Here is a 19,109-nt window from a genome sequence, read left to right on the forward strand (position 1 = left end):
GTCAGTAGGAATAATACATAGATATTTGAGCTTCACCTGGAAATAAAAATAATTTTGTAAAATGGGAGATAGAAACCCTTTGTCAGGTTGCTAATGAGAGGCTTGACCTAGCTGCTGCTGCAGCATCTTTGGGGATGATGAGAGATGCAAAATATACTGTTGCTAGGCAACTCTCGTGGCTGCCTTTGGAGCGGGTTCATATGTGCTAAGAGCTAATGAATCCTCATGTCTGCTCTTTGAAACTGTTCAAAAGCCAATGAAGACATACCCAGACATTCAGCATTTACAAGTACCTGAACCATTCTTGCCGTGTCATTTACCCATTAAAAATTAATCTGAGCATTTAGCGTCTACTGAATATTGCTTTTTTTTCAAGAGGGATCAAGATTTGAGACCTAATAAATATGTTTTCAAAAAAGAGCTCAATAAGGATGACTTAACTTCTGATTGACGCTAGTTAAATTATTCTATATGAAGGCTTATTTTAAATTTGAATTCTCTTTTTTTTTTTACCCCAAAGGTGATAAGTTGGAACTTGCTTCTTTAAGCCTCTTAGAAAGTTTTTAATTACCCACTGTCTTCATGCCTTCTTCAGCCCAAGGCCATTGTTTCTGAAGATGATAGGAATCTGGAACTCAGAACTAATTTTGTAGGTAGACTGTCTAAAACTCCCTCCCTTCCCACCCCCAAAAAATCCTGGACAGTAGCCATAAGAGAAGCCACAGAACATGAATTAAAGCCTGATAAGGAGCATCCCTGGATCGGATAATGAATCTAAGTACTTGTAAGATCCCACCTGACCTCTAATGATACCTATCTCTCAGGGGGTGTTGTAAGGATTACAAGATCCTGCACGTGAAAAAACATTGTAAAGTGCCATATGAATGCAAGTTTTTACAGTGAATTCCAAGGGATTGTCTAAATTCAATGAGAATTTTGTGTTGCTGGATTATTAGTTATTATGCACGTTAATATTTTGATAGGATATGGGATAATTGTAGTGAGATTTATTTGTAACAGGAGTTGGCCTATACCTGTTTATATTTCGGAATTGCATTAATCTGTGATTTCTCTTAATGTCACAGCACCTAGTATAATACCACGTGATAGAAAGCATTCAATACAATAAATATTTATTACTTAAACTTGTGTAAATCTGTTGTGTAGACTATTTAAATTGAATTGTTTCATTTCTTGTATATTGCAAAATATGCTGGAGATTCTGTTGTAATTCCGTGTATATCTGTGTTTTCTCAACTCTAAAATGAGAATAATAGAGGAACCCACCTCATTAAATTCATCATGTGGATTAAATGAGATAATCCAGAGTATAGTGCCTGCTTTATAATCAGTGCTCAATAAAAGTTATGTATTATTAAAATTATAGTTAATTTTTATAGCAGCTTTTATTCATTTCACTATTATTTATCTGATACCTTATGTTCAAGGAGCAGTGATAGGCAGTTTAGCAAGATATGTTCCTTCCCATCTGGGGCTTATTATCATACTATATTCCCCAAGTACCTCAAAAGAGAGACATTAACTGTTTTCTGTGTTTGTTTTAAACTACATTTAGATGCATCAAGGGGATAAAGAATAGTGCTGTTCCAGGGGCCGGCCTGGTGGCGCAAGCGGTTAAGTGCGCACGCTCCACTGCGAGGGCCCGGGGTTCACGGGTTCGGATCCTGGGCGCGCGCCGACGCACTGCTTGGCAAGCCGTGCTGTGGTGGCGTGCCATATAAAGTGGAGGAAGATGGGCACGGATGTTAGCCCAAGGCCAGTCTTCCTCAGTAAAAAAAGAGGAGGATTGGCAGATGTTAGCACAGAGCTGATCTTCCTCACACACAAAAAAAGAAAAAGAATAGTGCTGTTCCATAGAAATATAATATGAGCCACATATGTAGAATTAAATTTTCTGATAGCCACATTAAAAAAAAAGTAAAAATAAATGGGTGAAATTAATTAAAAAATATCTTGTATTTAACCCAATGTATCTGAAATATTTCAATATGTAATCAACCTAAAATTATTAATGAAATATTTTACAAATTTTTTGCACTAAGCCTTTCAAATCTGATGTGTATTTTACCCTTACAGCACATTTCAAGTCTGAGTAGCCACACTTTAAGTGCTCAATAGCCACATGTGGCTAGTGGCCGCTGCGTTCAATAGTACGCAGGTACTAAAAAATCCTAAGGCTCATTACTTCGATATACATGTAAATATGTATTTAGAAATACACTTCTCATTGGTTTCTCTTGGCTAAAAATAGCCTCACAGTCTCTGTAGTGGGCGAGAAACCTACAATGGCTAAGAACAATAATTCTTAAAATGGGGTTTTCAGGGAGGTACTAAGAGGGTGATGGAATGTTAGGCAGCTTTTTTTCTTTTTGGTGGAAGTAACCAGTCTCAATACTTATACTTTGTTAACCTTCTCTTCCTTTTTCAGTTGGTCTTGAGTTTAATTCAGCTCGTGTTTACTGAGCATTTGTTTTATGTGTGGTCCTGGGCAAATACAAAGAAGGATAGGAAGAGCGTTGCTGCCTGTAAGGCGTTCACAAGCTGGCGTGGGCAACAGTCTTGAGAATGAATAACTGTTCCCCAATACGCTGAAATAAAGGTGTGCACAAAGCTAGAGTGACAAACAGTACTTAGAATATTCTTTGCCTAGGAAGGGGCAAACAATTACTCTATTATCCTTAAACATTTTTCATGGTCGTAAAACAATATTTTTCATGGTTAGTGCATAATAGTTGAACTATCAGTTTGAAAAAGGAGGAACACGGTTCAGTGGGCAAGAGGAAGGACTAGATGTGCCTTGAAAAATAAGCAAGAAGGCGGAGGACAAACATGATCGGACTTTGTTCCCTGACAGCAGTTGTCCTCTTTGGGCAGGAACTTTGCCCTCAGTCTTCATTCCTCCACTGAGTCTTTGCTGGGTCCCCCTGCCATCTTACCTACTTCCTACTCTTCTGCCTTCTAGTTGTATATCTTCTGGTCATTTAACATCCAATTCAGTCCCATCACTTACCGAAACTGCTGAAAATAATTTTAGTAAAATAGCCATTTATTTTACTAAAGTAATATTCTTGTAATATGTAATAATAATATATAAAATATCCAAACAATATAGTAGTATGTACAATAGTCATAAACAAACATATATGTCATAATGTAACCTCCCCCCAATATATGCACACAAAGGCATTATGTTTTATACACGTTTCTTTGTAGTTTGTATTTTTCTCTCATCAGTATGTTATATGTATCTTTCCATGTTAGTTTATACAGATCTAATTTATGGTCCCCTTGAAGGATGCTGGTGTTTCACAGTATGTCAACAGCTTACTGTATGCCACTGTGTCCATATTGATAGACATTTAAGTTGTCCATGTTTTTTTTTGTTGGTGTTGTTGCCATTACAGATAACATGGTAGCAAACATCTGAGGCATTCTTGGGCACCTCAGCCTTTTAGAATAGCATTGTCCAATAGAATTTTCTGCGATGATGGAAATGTTCTGTTAATCTGTGCTGTCCAATATGGTAGCCACTAGCCACAGATGACTGACTGTTGAGCACTTGAAATTTGGCTAATGTGACTAAGGAACTGGAGTTTTAATTTTTGTTAACTTAAATTCAAATTTAAGTAGTTACATGTGGCTAGTGGCTACTGTATTAGTCAGCCCAGCTCTAGAATCTCTCCCTTCCTCTGAAAAATGAAAAACAGTCGTACTATTTAGTATTTTGCACTTATCAACGACTGTCTTGAATTGTTGTTTTCTTGTTCTTATATCTTAATTTCTATCTATAGAAACTATTTTCTTTACTTTTAATCTTCAAAGTTGAGTTCGGCTTATTCAATCAATAATTATATTTGTGGGTTCCTTACCTAGACTGTAAACTACTTGAGAGCAGGGACTAACTTCTCAGTTGTGTCGTTAAAGCCTAACACAGTACCCAGTGTGGAGCTGGCCCTTGAATATTTTTGATTGTTAGCTGTATAACTCATGGGAGAGTTTACTGTTTCTGTTGACATTAGAAATACTCTACAAGTGATTCTTGTTAAGAATACTATGCAACTTTTTTTAATTGCTAGTTTTTTTTTTTTTTTTTTTTAAACAAAATAGGAAATGATTCTGGGTCAGGGGTCTCCAGCATTACCCCAAGGGTCAGTGATTTGTTAGAAGGACTCACAGAACTCAAGATATAGTTGCAACCGTAGACTATGATTGTTATAGCAAAAGAGTAAAAAATAAAATCAGCAAGAGACAAGGTTCATTGGGTGAAGTCCAGAGGAAACTGAGCGCAAGCTTCCAAAAGTCCTCTCCTAATGTCACGCAGGATTCACTTAATTCCTCCAGAATCAAATTGTGACAACATACATGAAGTGTTATCTAGTAGGGAAGCTTATTAGAGACTCTGTGCCGAAGGTTTTTAATGGGGTTTGGTCAGTTTAGGTGCAGTGTTTTGTATTCTTTCTTTGTGCACATAGTTGAGGCACAGTTGTCTCAGTTAAGAGTGGTAAGAATCCTCCCCCAATCCATTTTCCAAGACCCCACCCAAAGGCTAACTCTGCAATCAGTCTTTTAAGGATGGCAGTCTCAGGCCTGCTATGTTAACTCTTTTCTGCACAAATATTTACTTAAATTTTGATTAATTTGGGTTCCATTTTATATTTTTAAGTAGTAGGTCCTACATCAATCCTTACAATTTCCTCTTCTATTTTTCTTTTTGATTCTTAAATATATACATTAAACATATCCTAAGTAGGTGGTTATCATTCTCTTATTGAGTACCTTTGGTTATAGAAAACTTTAGTGCCTCTTGGGGCAGCCCACTCTAGTCTATCAAAAATTTTTAAAAACTCTTTTGCCATATTAAACCCAAATATGCCTTTCAGTTTGGCCCTCAGGATTACATAAAACACATCTAGTTTTTCATTTATATGTTAGCCCTTTAAATATTTGAAAATATGGTCTTTCTTCTGTTCTTTAGTGTAGGAACACAGAATTTTCCATGTTTCTCTTTGTCTTTTTTTCTTTGTGGTTATAACAAAACATTCTATTTATAGTATTTTTTTTCTTATATGTTTTGTATGTTGTATTGGTGGTGGGTTTTTTTTGTTGTTGTTGTTGAAGAAGATTGACCCTGTGCTAACATCTATTGCCAGTCCTCCTCTTTTTGCTTGAGGAAGATTGTTCCTGAGCTAACATCTGTGCCAATCTTCCTCTATTTTGTATGTGGGATGCTGCCACAGCATGGCTTGATGAGTGGTGTGTAGGTCTGTGCCCAGGATCTGAACCTACAAACCCCAAGCTGCCAAAGTGGAGCCCACGAACTTAACCACCACACCACCAGGCCGGCCCCTATTGGTGGTTTTTAATATGGAAGTTTTTATTTTGTTTTGCATTCTTTTAGTTGATTTACTCTGACATAAAAATAATACATGCTGTTGTATATAGATTTGTGTATATCTGGGGAAATCTTGTCTCTTAAATTTTATTGAATTCTGATTTGTTTTAAAAAATACATTTATGTAGAGAGAATACTAGATTAGAAGATTTTTAATCTTTTATTATGAAAAATTTGAAGCATACTAAAAATTGGAGAGAATAGCATAATAAACCTGATGTGTACATCCCTTAGCCTCAGCAGTTATCATTACACAGCTAGTCTGTGTCTTCTGTACCTTCCACTCCCCAGTCCCCAACTCTGTAGTGTTATTTTGAAGCAAATCCCAGATTGGAGCTGAACTTTTTTTTTGTTTTTCTTTTTTGTGAGAAAGATCAGCTCTGAGCTAACATCTATGCCAATCCTCTTCTTTTTGCTGAGGAAGACTGGCCCTGGGCTAACATCTGTGCCATCTTCCTCTACTTTATATGGGATGCCACCACAGCATGGCTGGACGAGCGGTGCATCAGTGTATGCCCGGGATCCGAACCCAGGCCACCAGCAGTGGAGCACGCGCACTCAACTGCTACGCCACGGGCTGGCCCCTGAACTTCTTAAATAAAGTTTGAAATTTTTCTTTTTAGAAACATTGTATCACCTTTTACTCCCCCAGTATTATGTGAGAATGTCTATTTCACTGAATCTTTACATTAAGTTTTATAATTTAAAAATATTTTAAACTTTAATATGTGAGAAAATTATCTTATTTTCAATTATAAAAATTAATAGTGAAATTTAAAGTTCTTATTGCTGCTTGGGTTTTTTTTCCTCTTTAAGTTTTAGATTTATGCATTTTGCCCATATTTTGGGGGGAATCTGTATTTATGTTAGGAATTTTTGCATATTTTATTTAGAATATCATATCATTGGTTGAAAATCATATATATGTTTTCTTTCTTTTTTTTTTTGTGAGGAAGATTAGACCTGAGGTAACATCCGATGCCAATCCTCCTCTTTTTGCTGAGGAAGACCGGCCCTGGGCTAACGTCCATACCCATCTTCCTCTACTTTATATGAGATGCTGCCACAGCATGGCTTGACAAGCGGTGCATCAGTGCGTGACTGAGATCTGAACCTGTGAACCCTGGACCACCAAAGTGGAGCGCGCACACTTAACCACTGTTCCACTGGGCCGGCCCCATGTTTTCTTTTTAATAGTTGACTATTAGTGAGTCCTTTACTGTGTGGCAGGTATTGGGTTAGTTTGGCTGGGTGTGGAATTCTGGGCTGGAAACCATTTTCCTTCACAATCTTGTTTTCTTCCATTACTTCCATAGCTGGCAGTATTGCTGTGGAAAAATCTAAAGTTATTCTGATTCCTAGGGCCAGCCCTGTGGCTTAGCGGTTAAGTGCATGCGCTCCGCTGCTGGCGGCCCAGGTTCAGATCCCGGGCGCGCACCGACGCACCACTTCTCTGGCCATGCTGAGGCCGTGTCCCACATACAGCAACTAGAAGGATGTGCAACTGTGACATACAACTATCTACTGGGGCTTTGGGGGAAAATAAATAAATAAATAAAATTATAAAAAAAAAAACAAAGTTATTCTGATTCCTGAATTTCTGAGTATATGTTTATGTGAACCTAATTTTTGTTTTTATTTTTCCTCTCACGAAGTTTTTAGGATCTTCTCTTTGTCCCTCGTACTCTGCAATTTCAAGATGACATGGCTTGGTGTGAATCTATTTTCATCTATTGTGCTGGATAATTGGTGGCTCTTTTTAATCTGGAAATGCAAGTCCTTGAATTCTGGGGATTTTTTTTCATTATTTTATCATTAATTTCTTTCCCTCTACTGACCTTGTTTTTTCTTTCTGGAACTTCTCTTATTTGGACCCTGAGTTCCTGTACTGATCTTATAATTTTCTTATCTTTGTTTGTATGTGTGTGAGGGAGGGAGATCAGCCCTAAGCTAACATCCGATGTCAAGCCTCCTCTTTTTTGCTGAGGAAGATTGGCCGTGGGCTAACATCCGTGCCCATCTTCCTCTACTTTATATGGGACGCTGCCACAGCATGGCTTGACGAGCAGCGTGTCAGTGCGTGCCCGGGATCTGAACCTGTGAACCTGGGCTGCCGAAGCAGAGTGCATGCACTTAACTGCTGCGCCACCGGGCCGACCCCTAATTTTCTTATCTTTTATCCCCCTATTTTCTTCTCTCTACTTTTTTACTTTACTTTTTAGGAGATTTTCTTAACTTTATCTTTCAATTATTATTGAATTTTTTCTTGTGCTAGTATATTTAAATTCAACATCTCTTTTGTTTTCTGAATACTCTTCTTTGATTGTATCCATCTTTACTTAGTATCTTTCATTGTTAATGCTTAGTGAGTTCTTCCCTTTCTAGAGAGCATGTAAATATTCACTCAATATTTCTTCTAGATTCTTTAAAGATTATTTCTCTTTGATGTTTAATTCTTGAATCCACCTGAAATTTTTTTCTTGTATGGTGATGTGTTAAGATTCCTCTTCCTATTAACTGACCAGTTTTTCTATCACCGTTCATGGATTAATCTTTTTTTTTTCCTTTTGGTTTACACTTTCTGCTTCTATCATGGATGTCTGTTAATGTCTTCTTACTAACATTCATTTCGTCTTTCTAGTCTAATAATTTTCTTTGATGCAGAAGATCATGCAAGATAGCAGTTTACTGAATCTTTTTTTGGTCATTCCCTAGCAGTACACTGACTCCAAACAATGGAGTCAATCTTCTTATTCATTGTTGCAAGAAATTTAAATCAATCCTTTTTTATGTTTCTGGCTTTTTTCACTAGTTTTACTTCATCCTGGGTGTTAATCTTCTTGGTTAATATAGCATTCTAATCAGGTCATTTGTTTACCATTGTTCATGTATGCTCAATTTATTGGTTAGTCTTTTATTTGAGACTGAATTAGGATCTTATAAAATTCATGGTATAAGATATTTACCACTTATTTAAATTTCAAAGGATTTTTGTCATTCAAGAGAGAGAGTGAAGATTTGAAGTCATTCTTTATATTCAGCCAACTTGTGTTGGCCATTTGATCTTCTCCTCCTCAAATACAGATGCTCTGGCTTCACATTTACCGTTGTCAGTCTTTCATCATTTTTCATATCCCAATAAATTGACCTGACTGTCATGGCTTTGGGTTCTTTGAGCAATTTACTATTTTAATAAATTCAAAAGCATTGACTTTCTCTAGTTTTATTATATGGTTGCTTACCTAGCTGAGCTGTATTTAATTATGTCTCATTGATGGAGGGTAAACTCCTCTTCCAATTGTCTGATGTAAAACACATCGCTGGTGACAGATACAGTAGTAGAAATTGACTGCAACTAATTGAAAGGAAAATATGCATGTTGTACTTTACTTATGAGACATTGGCTTTTAACTCTTGTTTTACCAGTACAAAGATTTAGCTCTCACCGTGATAGAAATATAAAACCTACTTTTGTTCAGCAAGGAAATTTTATGCTTATGGGAATTCTGTCATTATAGTTTTCATTTATATAAAGTTATCAAAATGTTAGCAATTGAAAAAATTAATGTTGGTTATACTCCTTTTTCCCGTTGCTGGTTACATATTAATAATGTGGCTAACCATTTCTTTATGATTTTAGTTTTCTTGTACCATTTTCTAAATATGTAAGTTGTCTCTGACTCTGGGCGATAGTGAAGATTCAGATGGGTAAGGAGACTAACCTGGAAATCAAGTTTAGTTTGGGAAAGGTCATAGTTATTTTCAGACTCCTCAAGTGATGTGATACTTGACTTTGTCTTATTCTAGTCTGTGATATTTCCTCTGTTTTCCCATACTTGGAGCTCCTGTGTTGTTGACCTTATTTTCTATATACTAGAACTTCTTAAGTCAAATTCTGATGATGTCCTGGTAACCTTTTGATATCCTGGTGACATTTACCTAACAGATAAAATTTTCTAATTCTATTTTAATTTGGTCAGAGTACTATCTTTAAGTACTTTTATTTGCAAGTGGTAGGCTTTTAATAATTGTTTACAGAATCAAATAGCTGCAACACTGCAAGATCCATCTTGCTGAATGGAATTTGAGCAGATAAAGAAACAAGGAATAGTTTATGCCTTCTAAAACTGTTTGTGGTGTGCTGGGAACCAGAGACACAGAGGTGAGGAAGATGTCATCCCTGCCTTTGGTAAGGCAAAGTGGCAAGTATATGGACTTTGGGGTTAAGTTGCTTTGGTCCAATCCTAACCCCAACATGTGCTAGCTTTATTACCTTGGGCAAATTATTTGGCCTTTATGAGCTCCAGTTTTGTCATTTGAAACATGATGATAATCATGATTTTCTATAAAGTGCTTAGGAGAGTGTTTATAGTAACTGTTCAGTACATGTTAGCTGCTTCTATTAGGGGGGTTGCTGTACATCAGATGCTCAAGTTGTAAGGCTAGACTGAATATCAGATAGAAGACTGCCTCATAGGGGCCTTCATTATTCTAGATGCCTTTCTTGCCTTGACCTTGTTTCACTCTCAGAGGTTAAGCTTCAAGACCCTAGACCACTTATTTAATTATGTTATGATATAAATATAATTTGAACCAAGGAGAAATAAAATTATACTGTGTTTACATTTCTTTGATGTTGCTGCGTGCCTACAGATTCTTTATAAGTGGAGGAAATGTTTAGCTTTTCCGCACTTGCATCAACGGGCTGCTTTCCACTGTGTTACTTAAATAATAAGTAGATATCAGAAGTAGAAATGTCAAGTAATTGAAGAAGGTGGAATTAACTAATGTTCAAAAGCATAATAGTACTTAGGTTTTTTTTCTATAGAATAAATAATTTTAAAAGTTTCTTTCAATATTAAAGTGATTAAAGAATGCATTTATACTTCTGTTTGTGTGTACCATTCAAGCATATTCATTCTTTGTTACATAAAAATTCATGTTTTATATTTTCATTTCTAACTTAACACATACTATTATCTTACCACTGTTTTATAAATGGCAAATACACTTATGTGCATAGAATTTACTTCCATTTTTTCACAGGACTGAGTCTTATACAAAGACGGTTCAGCATTTATCTAATCTAAGGATATGAATAAAATATGAACTAAGAATGCACCTTTGTAGTTCAGGTCTCGTTTTATAAAACATAAATCTGAAAAGTTAAAGAAAACCAGACATTGCTTTAGATTTTTGCCTCTTACTTCCATTAGATGACCATATCTTGAATTATTTCTTTTCACTGGTATCTTTATTTTCTATATATTAATTTATTACTCTATCTCTTATAGAGTAATGAACTGAGGGGTAGTTATAAAAATTAATTATATATTCTCTCATCTCATGACTAAGATGAATAACAACAAAGCACTTTTTATTTCTTGTAGTTTATAAGTAGATAGCACTACTCATGATTTTCATTATATAACTGTCTGAAAGATTATGCTGTTTTCTGTGTAACTTCATACAGTGTTGCCAACATGGATATTTTTCATGGAATCCCGAGTTAAATTTTTATGCTCTGTTCTTTATGTGATTGACTCCAGAGAGATGCTGGTTTGTGTTTCTCCTGCTTGTTTTTTCCTTTTGTTTTGCCCAATTATAGGGAACAGGCTTACACGATAGCTCCTTATCTTGTTATAGATAGCCTGGAATCTTTGACTGCTTTCACTCTGCTGTGTGGAATGGAGATGTGAACTAAGACTCATTCTGCCACCAACTAATTTTGTGATCTCCGTGGGCCTCACTTCCACTATCTGTAAATCAAATTGTTTAAATCAACTCGACAAAGACTCTTCTGACTCTTAAAAAAAAGATCTCATGATTATTTAAATTATGACTAAAAAAACGTTAACATGAAATATACTTTTTTGTCAAAATGTTAAGTGTATAGTACGGCATTGTGTAGAATTTTTCATCTTGCAGAACTGAAGCTCTATACCTATCGAACAGCAGCTCCCCGTTTCCCCCTCCCCCAGCCCCTGGCAACCACCATTCTACTTTCTTCTTCTAAGACTGACTACTTTAGATACCTCATACAAATGTGGAATCATGCAGTATTGGTTCTTCTGTGACTGGCTTGTTTCACATAACATGATGTCCTTGAGATTCATCCATGTTGCAGTATATAACTGGATTTCCTTCTTTTTTTAAGGCTGAATAATATCCCATTGTATGTATATACCACATTTTCTTTATCCATTTATCCATTGATGGATATTTAGGTTGTTTCCATCTCTTAGCTATTGTGAATAGTGCTGCAATGAACATGGGAGTGCAAATATCTCTTCAAGATCCTGATTTCAATTCTTTTGAAATATTTCAGTTCTTTGAAGTATTATTTTAAAATGCCCGGGTGTGTTTCTTTAGAAAATCTAACAATGCCAAGTTAAACAAGTCAAACAATTAAAGTCTCTTTATATTTCATAAAATATTACAGAAAAGTTTATGTTTCAATAAAAAGATGGTTGTTTTAGAAGAGGCACCTAACAGCAACTGTTCAGTTAATGGTTTTTTATGAATAAATTTTAAGAGACTAGTGCCTGTCCTGAAATTCCCAGAAGTAGAATTGCTGGATCATATGTTGGTTTTATTTTTAATTTTTTGGGAAACCTCCATATTGTTTTTCATGGTGGCGGCACCATTTTATGTTCCACCAGTAGTGCACAAGTGTTCTAGTTTTTTCACATCCTCACCAACACTTATTTTCTAATTTATTGATAATAGCTATCCTAACAGGTATAAGCTAATATCTCATTGTGGTTTTGATTTACATTTCCCTGGTGATTAGTGGTGTTGAGCATCTTTTCATGTACCTGTGGCCATTTGTATGTCTTCTTTGGAAAATGTCTGTTCAAGTCTTTTGCTCTTTTATTTTTTTATTTTTATTTTTACTTTTTTTGCTAGGGAGATCAGCCCTGAGCTAACATCCATGCCAATCCTCCTCTTTTTGGTGAGGAAGACTGGCCCTGAGCTAACATCCGTGCCGATCTTCCTCCATTTTATGTGAGATGCCGCCACAGCATGGTCTGACAAGCGGTGCGTCAGTGCGCGCCCGGGATCTGAACCCGGGCCGCCAGCAGCAGAGCATGGGCACTTAACCACTACGCCACGGGGCCGGCCCCCTTTTGCTCATTTTAAAATCAGGTTATTTGTTTGTTTTTTGTTGAGTTGGAAGAGTTCCTGATATATTTTGAATATTAATCCCTTATCAGATATATGGTTTGCAAATATATTCTGCCATTCCATAGGTTGCCTTTTTTTATACATTGATCATTTCCTTTGCAACACAGAAACTTTTCAGTTTGATGTAGGCCCACTTGTCTGTTTTTGCCTTTGTTGCCTGTATTTTTGGTGTCATGTCCAAGAAATCGTTGTAAAGACCAATGTTTTGAACTTTTTCCCGTATGTCTTCTTTTAGGGGTTTTGTAGTTTCAGGTATTATGTTTGTCTTTAATTCATTTTCAGTTGATTTTTATGTATGGTGTAAGATAAGGGCCCAGTATCCTTCTTTTGCATGCAGATATCCAGTTTTCCCAGCACCATTTTTTGCAGAGACTGTCCTCTTTCCATTGTATATTCTTGGCTCCTTTGTCATAAATTAATTGACCATATATGCATGGGTTTATTTCTGGGATCTCTATTCTATTCCATTAGTCTGTATGTTTGTCCTTGTGCCAATATCATACTGTTTTGCTTACTGTAGCTTTGTAATATGTTTTGAAGTCAGGAATTGTGAGGGACTCAGCTTTGTTCTTCTTTCTTAAGACTGTTTTGGCTATTCAGGGTCCTTTGTGGTTCCATATGAATTTTATGATTGTTTTTTCTATTGTAAGAAATAAATGCCATTGGGGTTTTGATAGGGATTACATTGAATCTGTAGATTGCTTTGGGTAGTATGGACATTTTAAACAATATTAGGTCTTCCAAACTATGAACATAAGATATCTTTCCATTTATTTGTGTCTTCTTTAATTTCTTTAAGCAGTGTTTTGAGTTTTTAGTATACAAGTCTTTCACTTCTATAGTTAAGTTTATTCTGAAGTATTTTATTCTTTTTGATGCTATTGTAAATGAGAGTGTTGTCTTAATTTTCTTTTCGGTTTATTCATTGTTAGTATACAAAAACATAATTGATTTTTTTTATGTTTGTTTTGTATCCTGCAATTTTCCTGAATTCATTGATTGGTTTTAACTAAGTTTTTTCTATGGAATCTTTAGGGTTTTCTGCATGTAAGGTCATGTCATCTGCATACAGAGATAATTTTACTCCTTACTTTGTGATTTGGATGACTTTTATTTCTTTTACTTGCCTAGTTGCTCTAGCTAGGACTTCCGGTACTATGTTGAATAGAGCAAGAGTGGGCACCCTTACCTTGTTCCTGATCTTAGAGGAAAAGTTTTCAGTTTTTTACCATTCAGCATGCTATTAGCTATGAGTTTTTCATATAGAGGCTTTATTATGTTGAAGTCATTTCCTTCCATTCCTAGTTTAGTGAATGTTTTTAGCATGAAATGGTTTTGAGTTTTGTCAAATGCTTTTTCTGCATCTATTGAGATGATCATGTGATTTTTATCCTTCATTCTGTTAATATAGTATATAACATTAATTTATTTTTCATATGTCAAACGATCCTTGCATCCAGGGATGAATCCCACTCTGTCATGGTGTATGATCCTTTTAAAGTGCTGTTGAATTCTGTTTGCTAGTATTTTGTTGAGGATTTTTGCATCTGTATTCATTAGAGATATGGGCCTGTAGTTTTCTTTTCATGTAGTATCTTTTTCTGGCTTTGGTATGAGAGTAATGCTGGTCTTATAAAATGAGTTTGGAAGTGTTCCCGCCTCTTCAGTTTTTGGGGAAGAGTTTAAGAAGGCTTAGTGTTAAATCTTCTTAGATATTTGTTAGAATTCACCTGTGATGCCATCTGGTCCTGGGCTTTTCTATGTTGTGAGGTTTTTGATTGCTGATTAAATCTCCTTTGTTATTGATCTGTTCAGAGTTTTCACTTCTTCATGATTCAGTCTTGGTCAGTTGTGTGTTGCTAGGAATTTATCCATTTCTTCGAGGTCATTCCATTTGTTGTAGTATAATTGTATATAGTTGTCTCTTAAAATCCTTATTATTTCTATGGCATCAGTAGTAATGTTTCCTCTTTCATCTCTGACATTATTTATTTGAGTCTTCTCTCTTTTTTTCTTAGTCTACTTAAAGGGTTGTCAATTTTGTTGATCTTTTAAAATACCAACCCTTAATTTTGTTGACTTTTTTTCCTACTGTTTTTCTATTCTTTATTTCATTTATTTCTGCTTTAATCTTTATTATTTCCTTCCTCTGCTAACTTTGAGCTTGGTTTATTCTTTTTCTTGTTCCTTGAGGTAAAAATTAGTTTGTTCAAGATCTTTTTTTCTTTTTTAATGTAGGCATTTACCTCTATAAACTTCCCTCTTAGTGCTGCTTTTGCTGAATCCCGTAAGTTTTAGTATGTTGTGTTTTCATTTTTGTTTGTCTCAAAATATTTTCTAATTTCCTTTTAGCTTTCTTCTTTAACCCATTGGTTGTTCCAGAATGTGTTATTTTCCATGTATTTGTGAATTTTCCTGTTTTCTTATGGTTACTGACTTCTAGTTTCATTCCACTGTGATCAGAAAAGATACTTGGTATGATTTCAATCTTCTTAAATTTGTTAAGAGTTGTTTTATGACCTAAGGTGTGATCCACCCTGGAGAATGTTCTGTGTGTGCTTGAAAAGAATTAGTATTTTGCTGCTGTTGGATGGAATGTTCTGTATATGTCTGTTAGGTCCATTGGTCTATAATGTTGTTCATGTCCTCTGTTCCCTTTTTGATCTTCTGTCTGGATGTTCTCCATTATTGAAAGTGGAGTAATGAAATCTCCTACCATTATTTCTGTTGCTATTTATTTCTCCCTTTAGTCGGTCAATGTTTGCTTCATATTTTTGGGTGTACATATATTGCTCTGATGTTGGGTTATTATTATATTATTATATTTGTCTATTATTATTATAATTGTCTATCTTCTTGGTGAATTGACTGTTTTATCATTATATAATTTTCTTCTTTGTCTCTTGTGACAGTTTTTGACCTAAAGTCTACTGTGTATAAGTATGGCTACCTTTGCTCTCTTTTGATTACCGTTTGCATGGAATATCTTTCTTCATCCTTTCACCTATGTGTGTCCTTAGATGTAAAGTGAATCTCTTGTAGGCAGTATATATTTGTATCTTGTTTTTTTACCCTGTCAGCCACTCTGTCTTTTGATTGAGGAATTTAATCCATTATATTTAAAGTAATTACAGATAGGGAAGGATTTAATATTACTGTTTTGTTAAATGTTTTCTGTCTCTCTTATAGCTTTTTTTTTTTTTTTTGTGAGGAAGATTAGCCATGAGCTAACATCTGTTGCCAATCCTCCTCTTTTTGCTGAGGAAGATTGGCCCTGGGCTAACATCCATGCCCATCTTCCTCTACTTTGTATGTGGGATGCCTGCCACAGTGTGGCTTGATAAGCGGTGCACAGGTCCACACCCAGGATCTGAACCCATGAACCCTGGGCCACTGAAGCAGAGTGCGTGAACTTAACCATTATGTCACTGGGCTGACCCCCCCCCCCCCAATAGCTTTTTTGTCCCTCTTTTCCTCTATTGCTGTCTTAATTTCTGTGTCATTGATTTTTTTTATAGTGACATGCTTTGATTCCTTACTCATTATCTTTTGTGTATCTTCTGTAGGTGTTTTCTTTGTGGTTGCTGTGGGCTTACAGAAAACATCTTATAACATTCTATTTTAAGCTGATAACAACTTAACTTCAATCACATACAAAAGTTCTACTTTTTTATTTCTCCCCACACTTTGTTATTGATGTCACAAATTACATCTTTTTATGTTGTGTATCCATTAACATATTTTTATAGTTATAGTTATTTATACTTCTGTCTTTTAACTCATATACCAGAATTAAAAGTGACTTATGTACTACCAGTACAATATTACATTAATCTGTATTTTTCTATTTATTTACCTTTATCAGTGACCTTTATACTTTCATGTTGCTGTCTGGTGTTCTTTCCTTTCAACTTGAAGGACTTCCTTTAGTATTTCTTGTAAGGCAGGTCTAATGGATGAACTCCCTCAGCTTTTGTTTATCTGGAAAAGTCTTTATTTCTCCTTCATTTTTGAAGGAAAATTTTGCTGGATATAGTATTCTTGGTTAGCTGTTTCTTTGTTTCAGCACTTTGAATATATCATCCTACATCCCTTTCTGGTCTGCAAGATTTCTGCTGAGAAATCTGCTGATAGTCTTATTGGGACTCCTTAATAATCTAATCATTCTAAGTCAATTTGTTTATCAATCACTTGAATTCTAAAGGAGGGAAGAGAAAGCATTGGGTTTTATGAAACCAGAAGGTCTTGAGACAGTGAGTTATAGGGCACTTACCAGTGTATTTTAAACTTAAGTTAAAGTCAGAGCATTCATTCTCTTTTCTACCTCTGGAGAGTAGAAGGCTCAAGAGCAGAGGAATCAAGAACTCATAATTATATCTCAAGTAAATCAATAAATACACAGATATGTTATTTCATTAGGAAAACAACAGTCCATACTTAACTTGATGCAAAAAATATTTTCCACACTTATATAGCTATATTTGTGTTTTCCTAATGAAATAAGACCTATTTTGTTTTTTCCGTTGACTTTAGGATTTAACTTGGGCTATAATAGCCTCAAGAACTGTATTAAGTCTAAGATTATTTACTGTAAAAGTTTTCCACTTTGTTTTTTTCATTTCTGAATTCACTAGAGAAAAATAAATACCCTTACATACTTCTTTAAGTCTAAGGCTCACATAGGAACTGTACTCTTCAGCATAAATAGAGTACTTTATTTCTTTCCTGACAATATAATTAAAACAGTTGTTTAAAAGCCGTACAATAAATACACTATTTTATATAATGTCACTAAATGTACTGATTGCCCTTCCCTGAACTAGGAATCTGTCATAGTGTCTTGGTAGATATCTTCCTAGAAGGTATAATTCATTGAGACTTGTGCAGTGGAATCTAAGATAGCCTTTTGTTTTCAATTAAAATGAGGAAGCCAGTTCAAAAATTTATCTCCCTTCATTTGCTCAAGGTTTGGGTGATGGAATTTCTGTTCCAGTAGAGCCCCAGCACTTGTTAGAAACATCATAAATTCTGTCTGTGTGTTGTGAGTCTGTAGCCATTACATGCGTAGCTCAGAATGCTGCTGTGGTATATTGTGGTCGGGCTCCTTAATGAATTAATGTTTAACTGTCACTTTTTTGTTGGTAGGGTTGAGAGGATTCTTTTTCCTTCTTGAAATTGAATTAAAGTAGATGTTTTCTAAGCTTAGAAGGAAAAGGTTTTTTAAGATTACAGCAGGTAGAGGAAATTTAACAAATTCTGGACAAGAAACCTTTGAAATGCACTGTAAGGAAAATAAAATTTTTTTGACACTACATTTTGTGGCATCAGGTAAGGTTTCTTGCTCATAGTAGGTATTTACTTAATGATTTTGAATTGAATTTTTTTAATAGCTTTATTAAGGTGTAATTCACATGCCTATAATTCATCTAAAGTGTGCAGTTCAATGACTTTTGTTATATTCACAGAGTTGTGCAAACATAATTACAAATAAATTGAGAACATATTCATCACCCCCAAAAGAAACCTTGTACCCATTAGAAATCACTCTCTATTTTCCCCTACACCTCCTCGGTCCTAAGCAATGACTTTCTCTCTCTATAGATTTGCCTATTCTGGACATTTCATATAAGTGGAATAATATGTGGTTTTTGTCACTGGCTTCTTTCACTTCATACTATGTTTTCAAGGTTCATACATGTTGATTCCTTTTCCTTTTTATGAATGACTAACATTCCATTGTATGACTATACTATATTTTATTTATCTATTCATCATTTCAGTGGGCATTTGGGTTGTTTCCACTGTTTAGCTATTATGAATTATGCTGCTATGAGCATTCATGTACAAGTTTTTGTGTGGATATATGTTTTCATTTCTCTTGGGTAGACACCTAGGAGTAGAGCTGCTAGATCATACGGTAATTCTGTGTAACCCTGAGGAACTGCTAGACTGTTTTCCAAAGGGGCTGCACCATTTTCCATTTCCCATCAGCAGTGTATGAGGGTCCCAATTTCTCTGTATCCTCATCAACACTTGCTATTATCTGTCTTTTTGATTATAGCCATCCTAGTGAATGTGAAGTGGTATATCATTCTGGTTTTGATTTGTATTTATGTCATGGCTAATAATGGTAGAGTATCTTTTTCTGTCTTTATTGGCCATTTGTTTATCTTTGGAGAAATAGCTATTCAGATCCTTTGCTCTTTTAAATTGGGTTATTTGTCCCTTTATTATTGAGTTGTAAGAATTCTTTATGTATACTGGATACAAGTCCCTTATTAGATGCATGGTTTGTAAATATTTTCTCCCATTCTGTGGTTTTTCTTTTCATTTTCTTTAGTGTCCTTTGAAGGACAAATATTTTTAGTTTGACATCTGTTTTTTTCTTTTGTTGCTCATACTTTTGATGTCAAATCTAAGAAGGCTTTGCCTAACACAAGGTCACAAAGATTTACTCCTATATTTTCTTTAAGAGTTTTATAGTTTTACCTCTTACGTTTAGGTCTAA

At 35.2% G+C, this 19,109-nt stretch overlaps 1 protein-coding gene across 2 annotated transcripts in view; it reads left to right on the plus strand.

Annotated features, from left to right (window-relative positions):
- The window catches only part of FOCAD (focadhesin), a 291,760-nt gene that overhangs the window by 112,833 nt on the left and 159,818 nt on the right, over positions 1-19,109 (plus strand). The gene's annotated exons all lie outside the window — the stretch shown is intronic.

Source organism: Ceratotherium simum, chromosome 20 (genome assembly GCF_057802395.1).
Source record: "Ceratotherium simum simum isolate JZ-2026a chromosome 20, ASM5780239v1, whole genome shotgun sequence".
NCBI classification, from domain to species: Eukaryota; Metazoa; Chordata; class Mammalia; order Perissodactyla; family Rhinocerotidae; genus Ceratotherium; species Ceratotherium simum.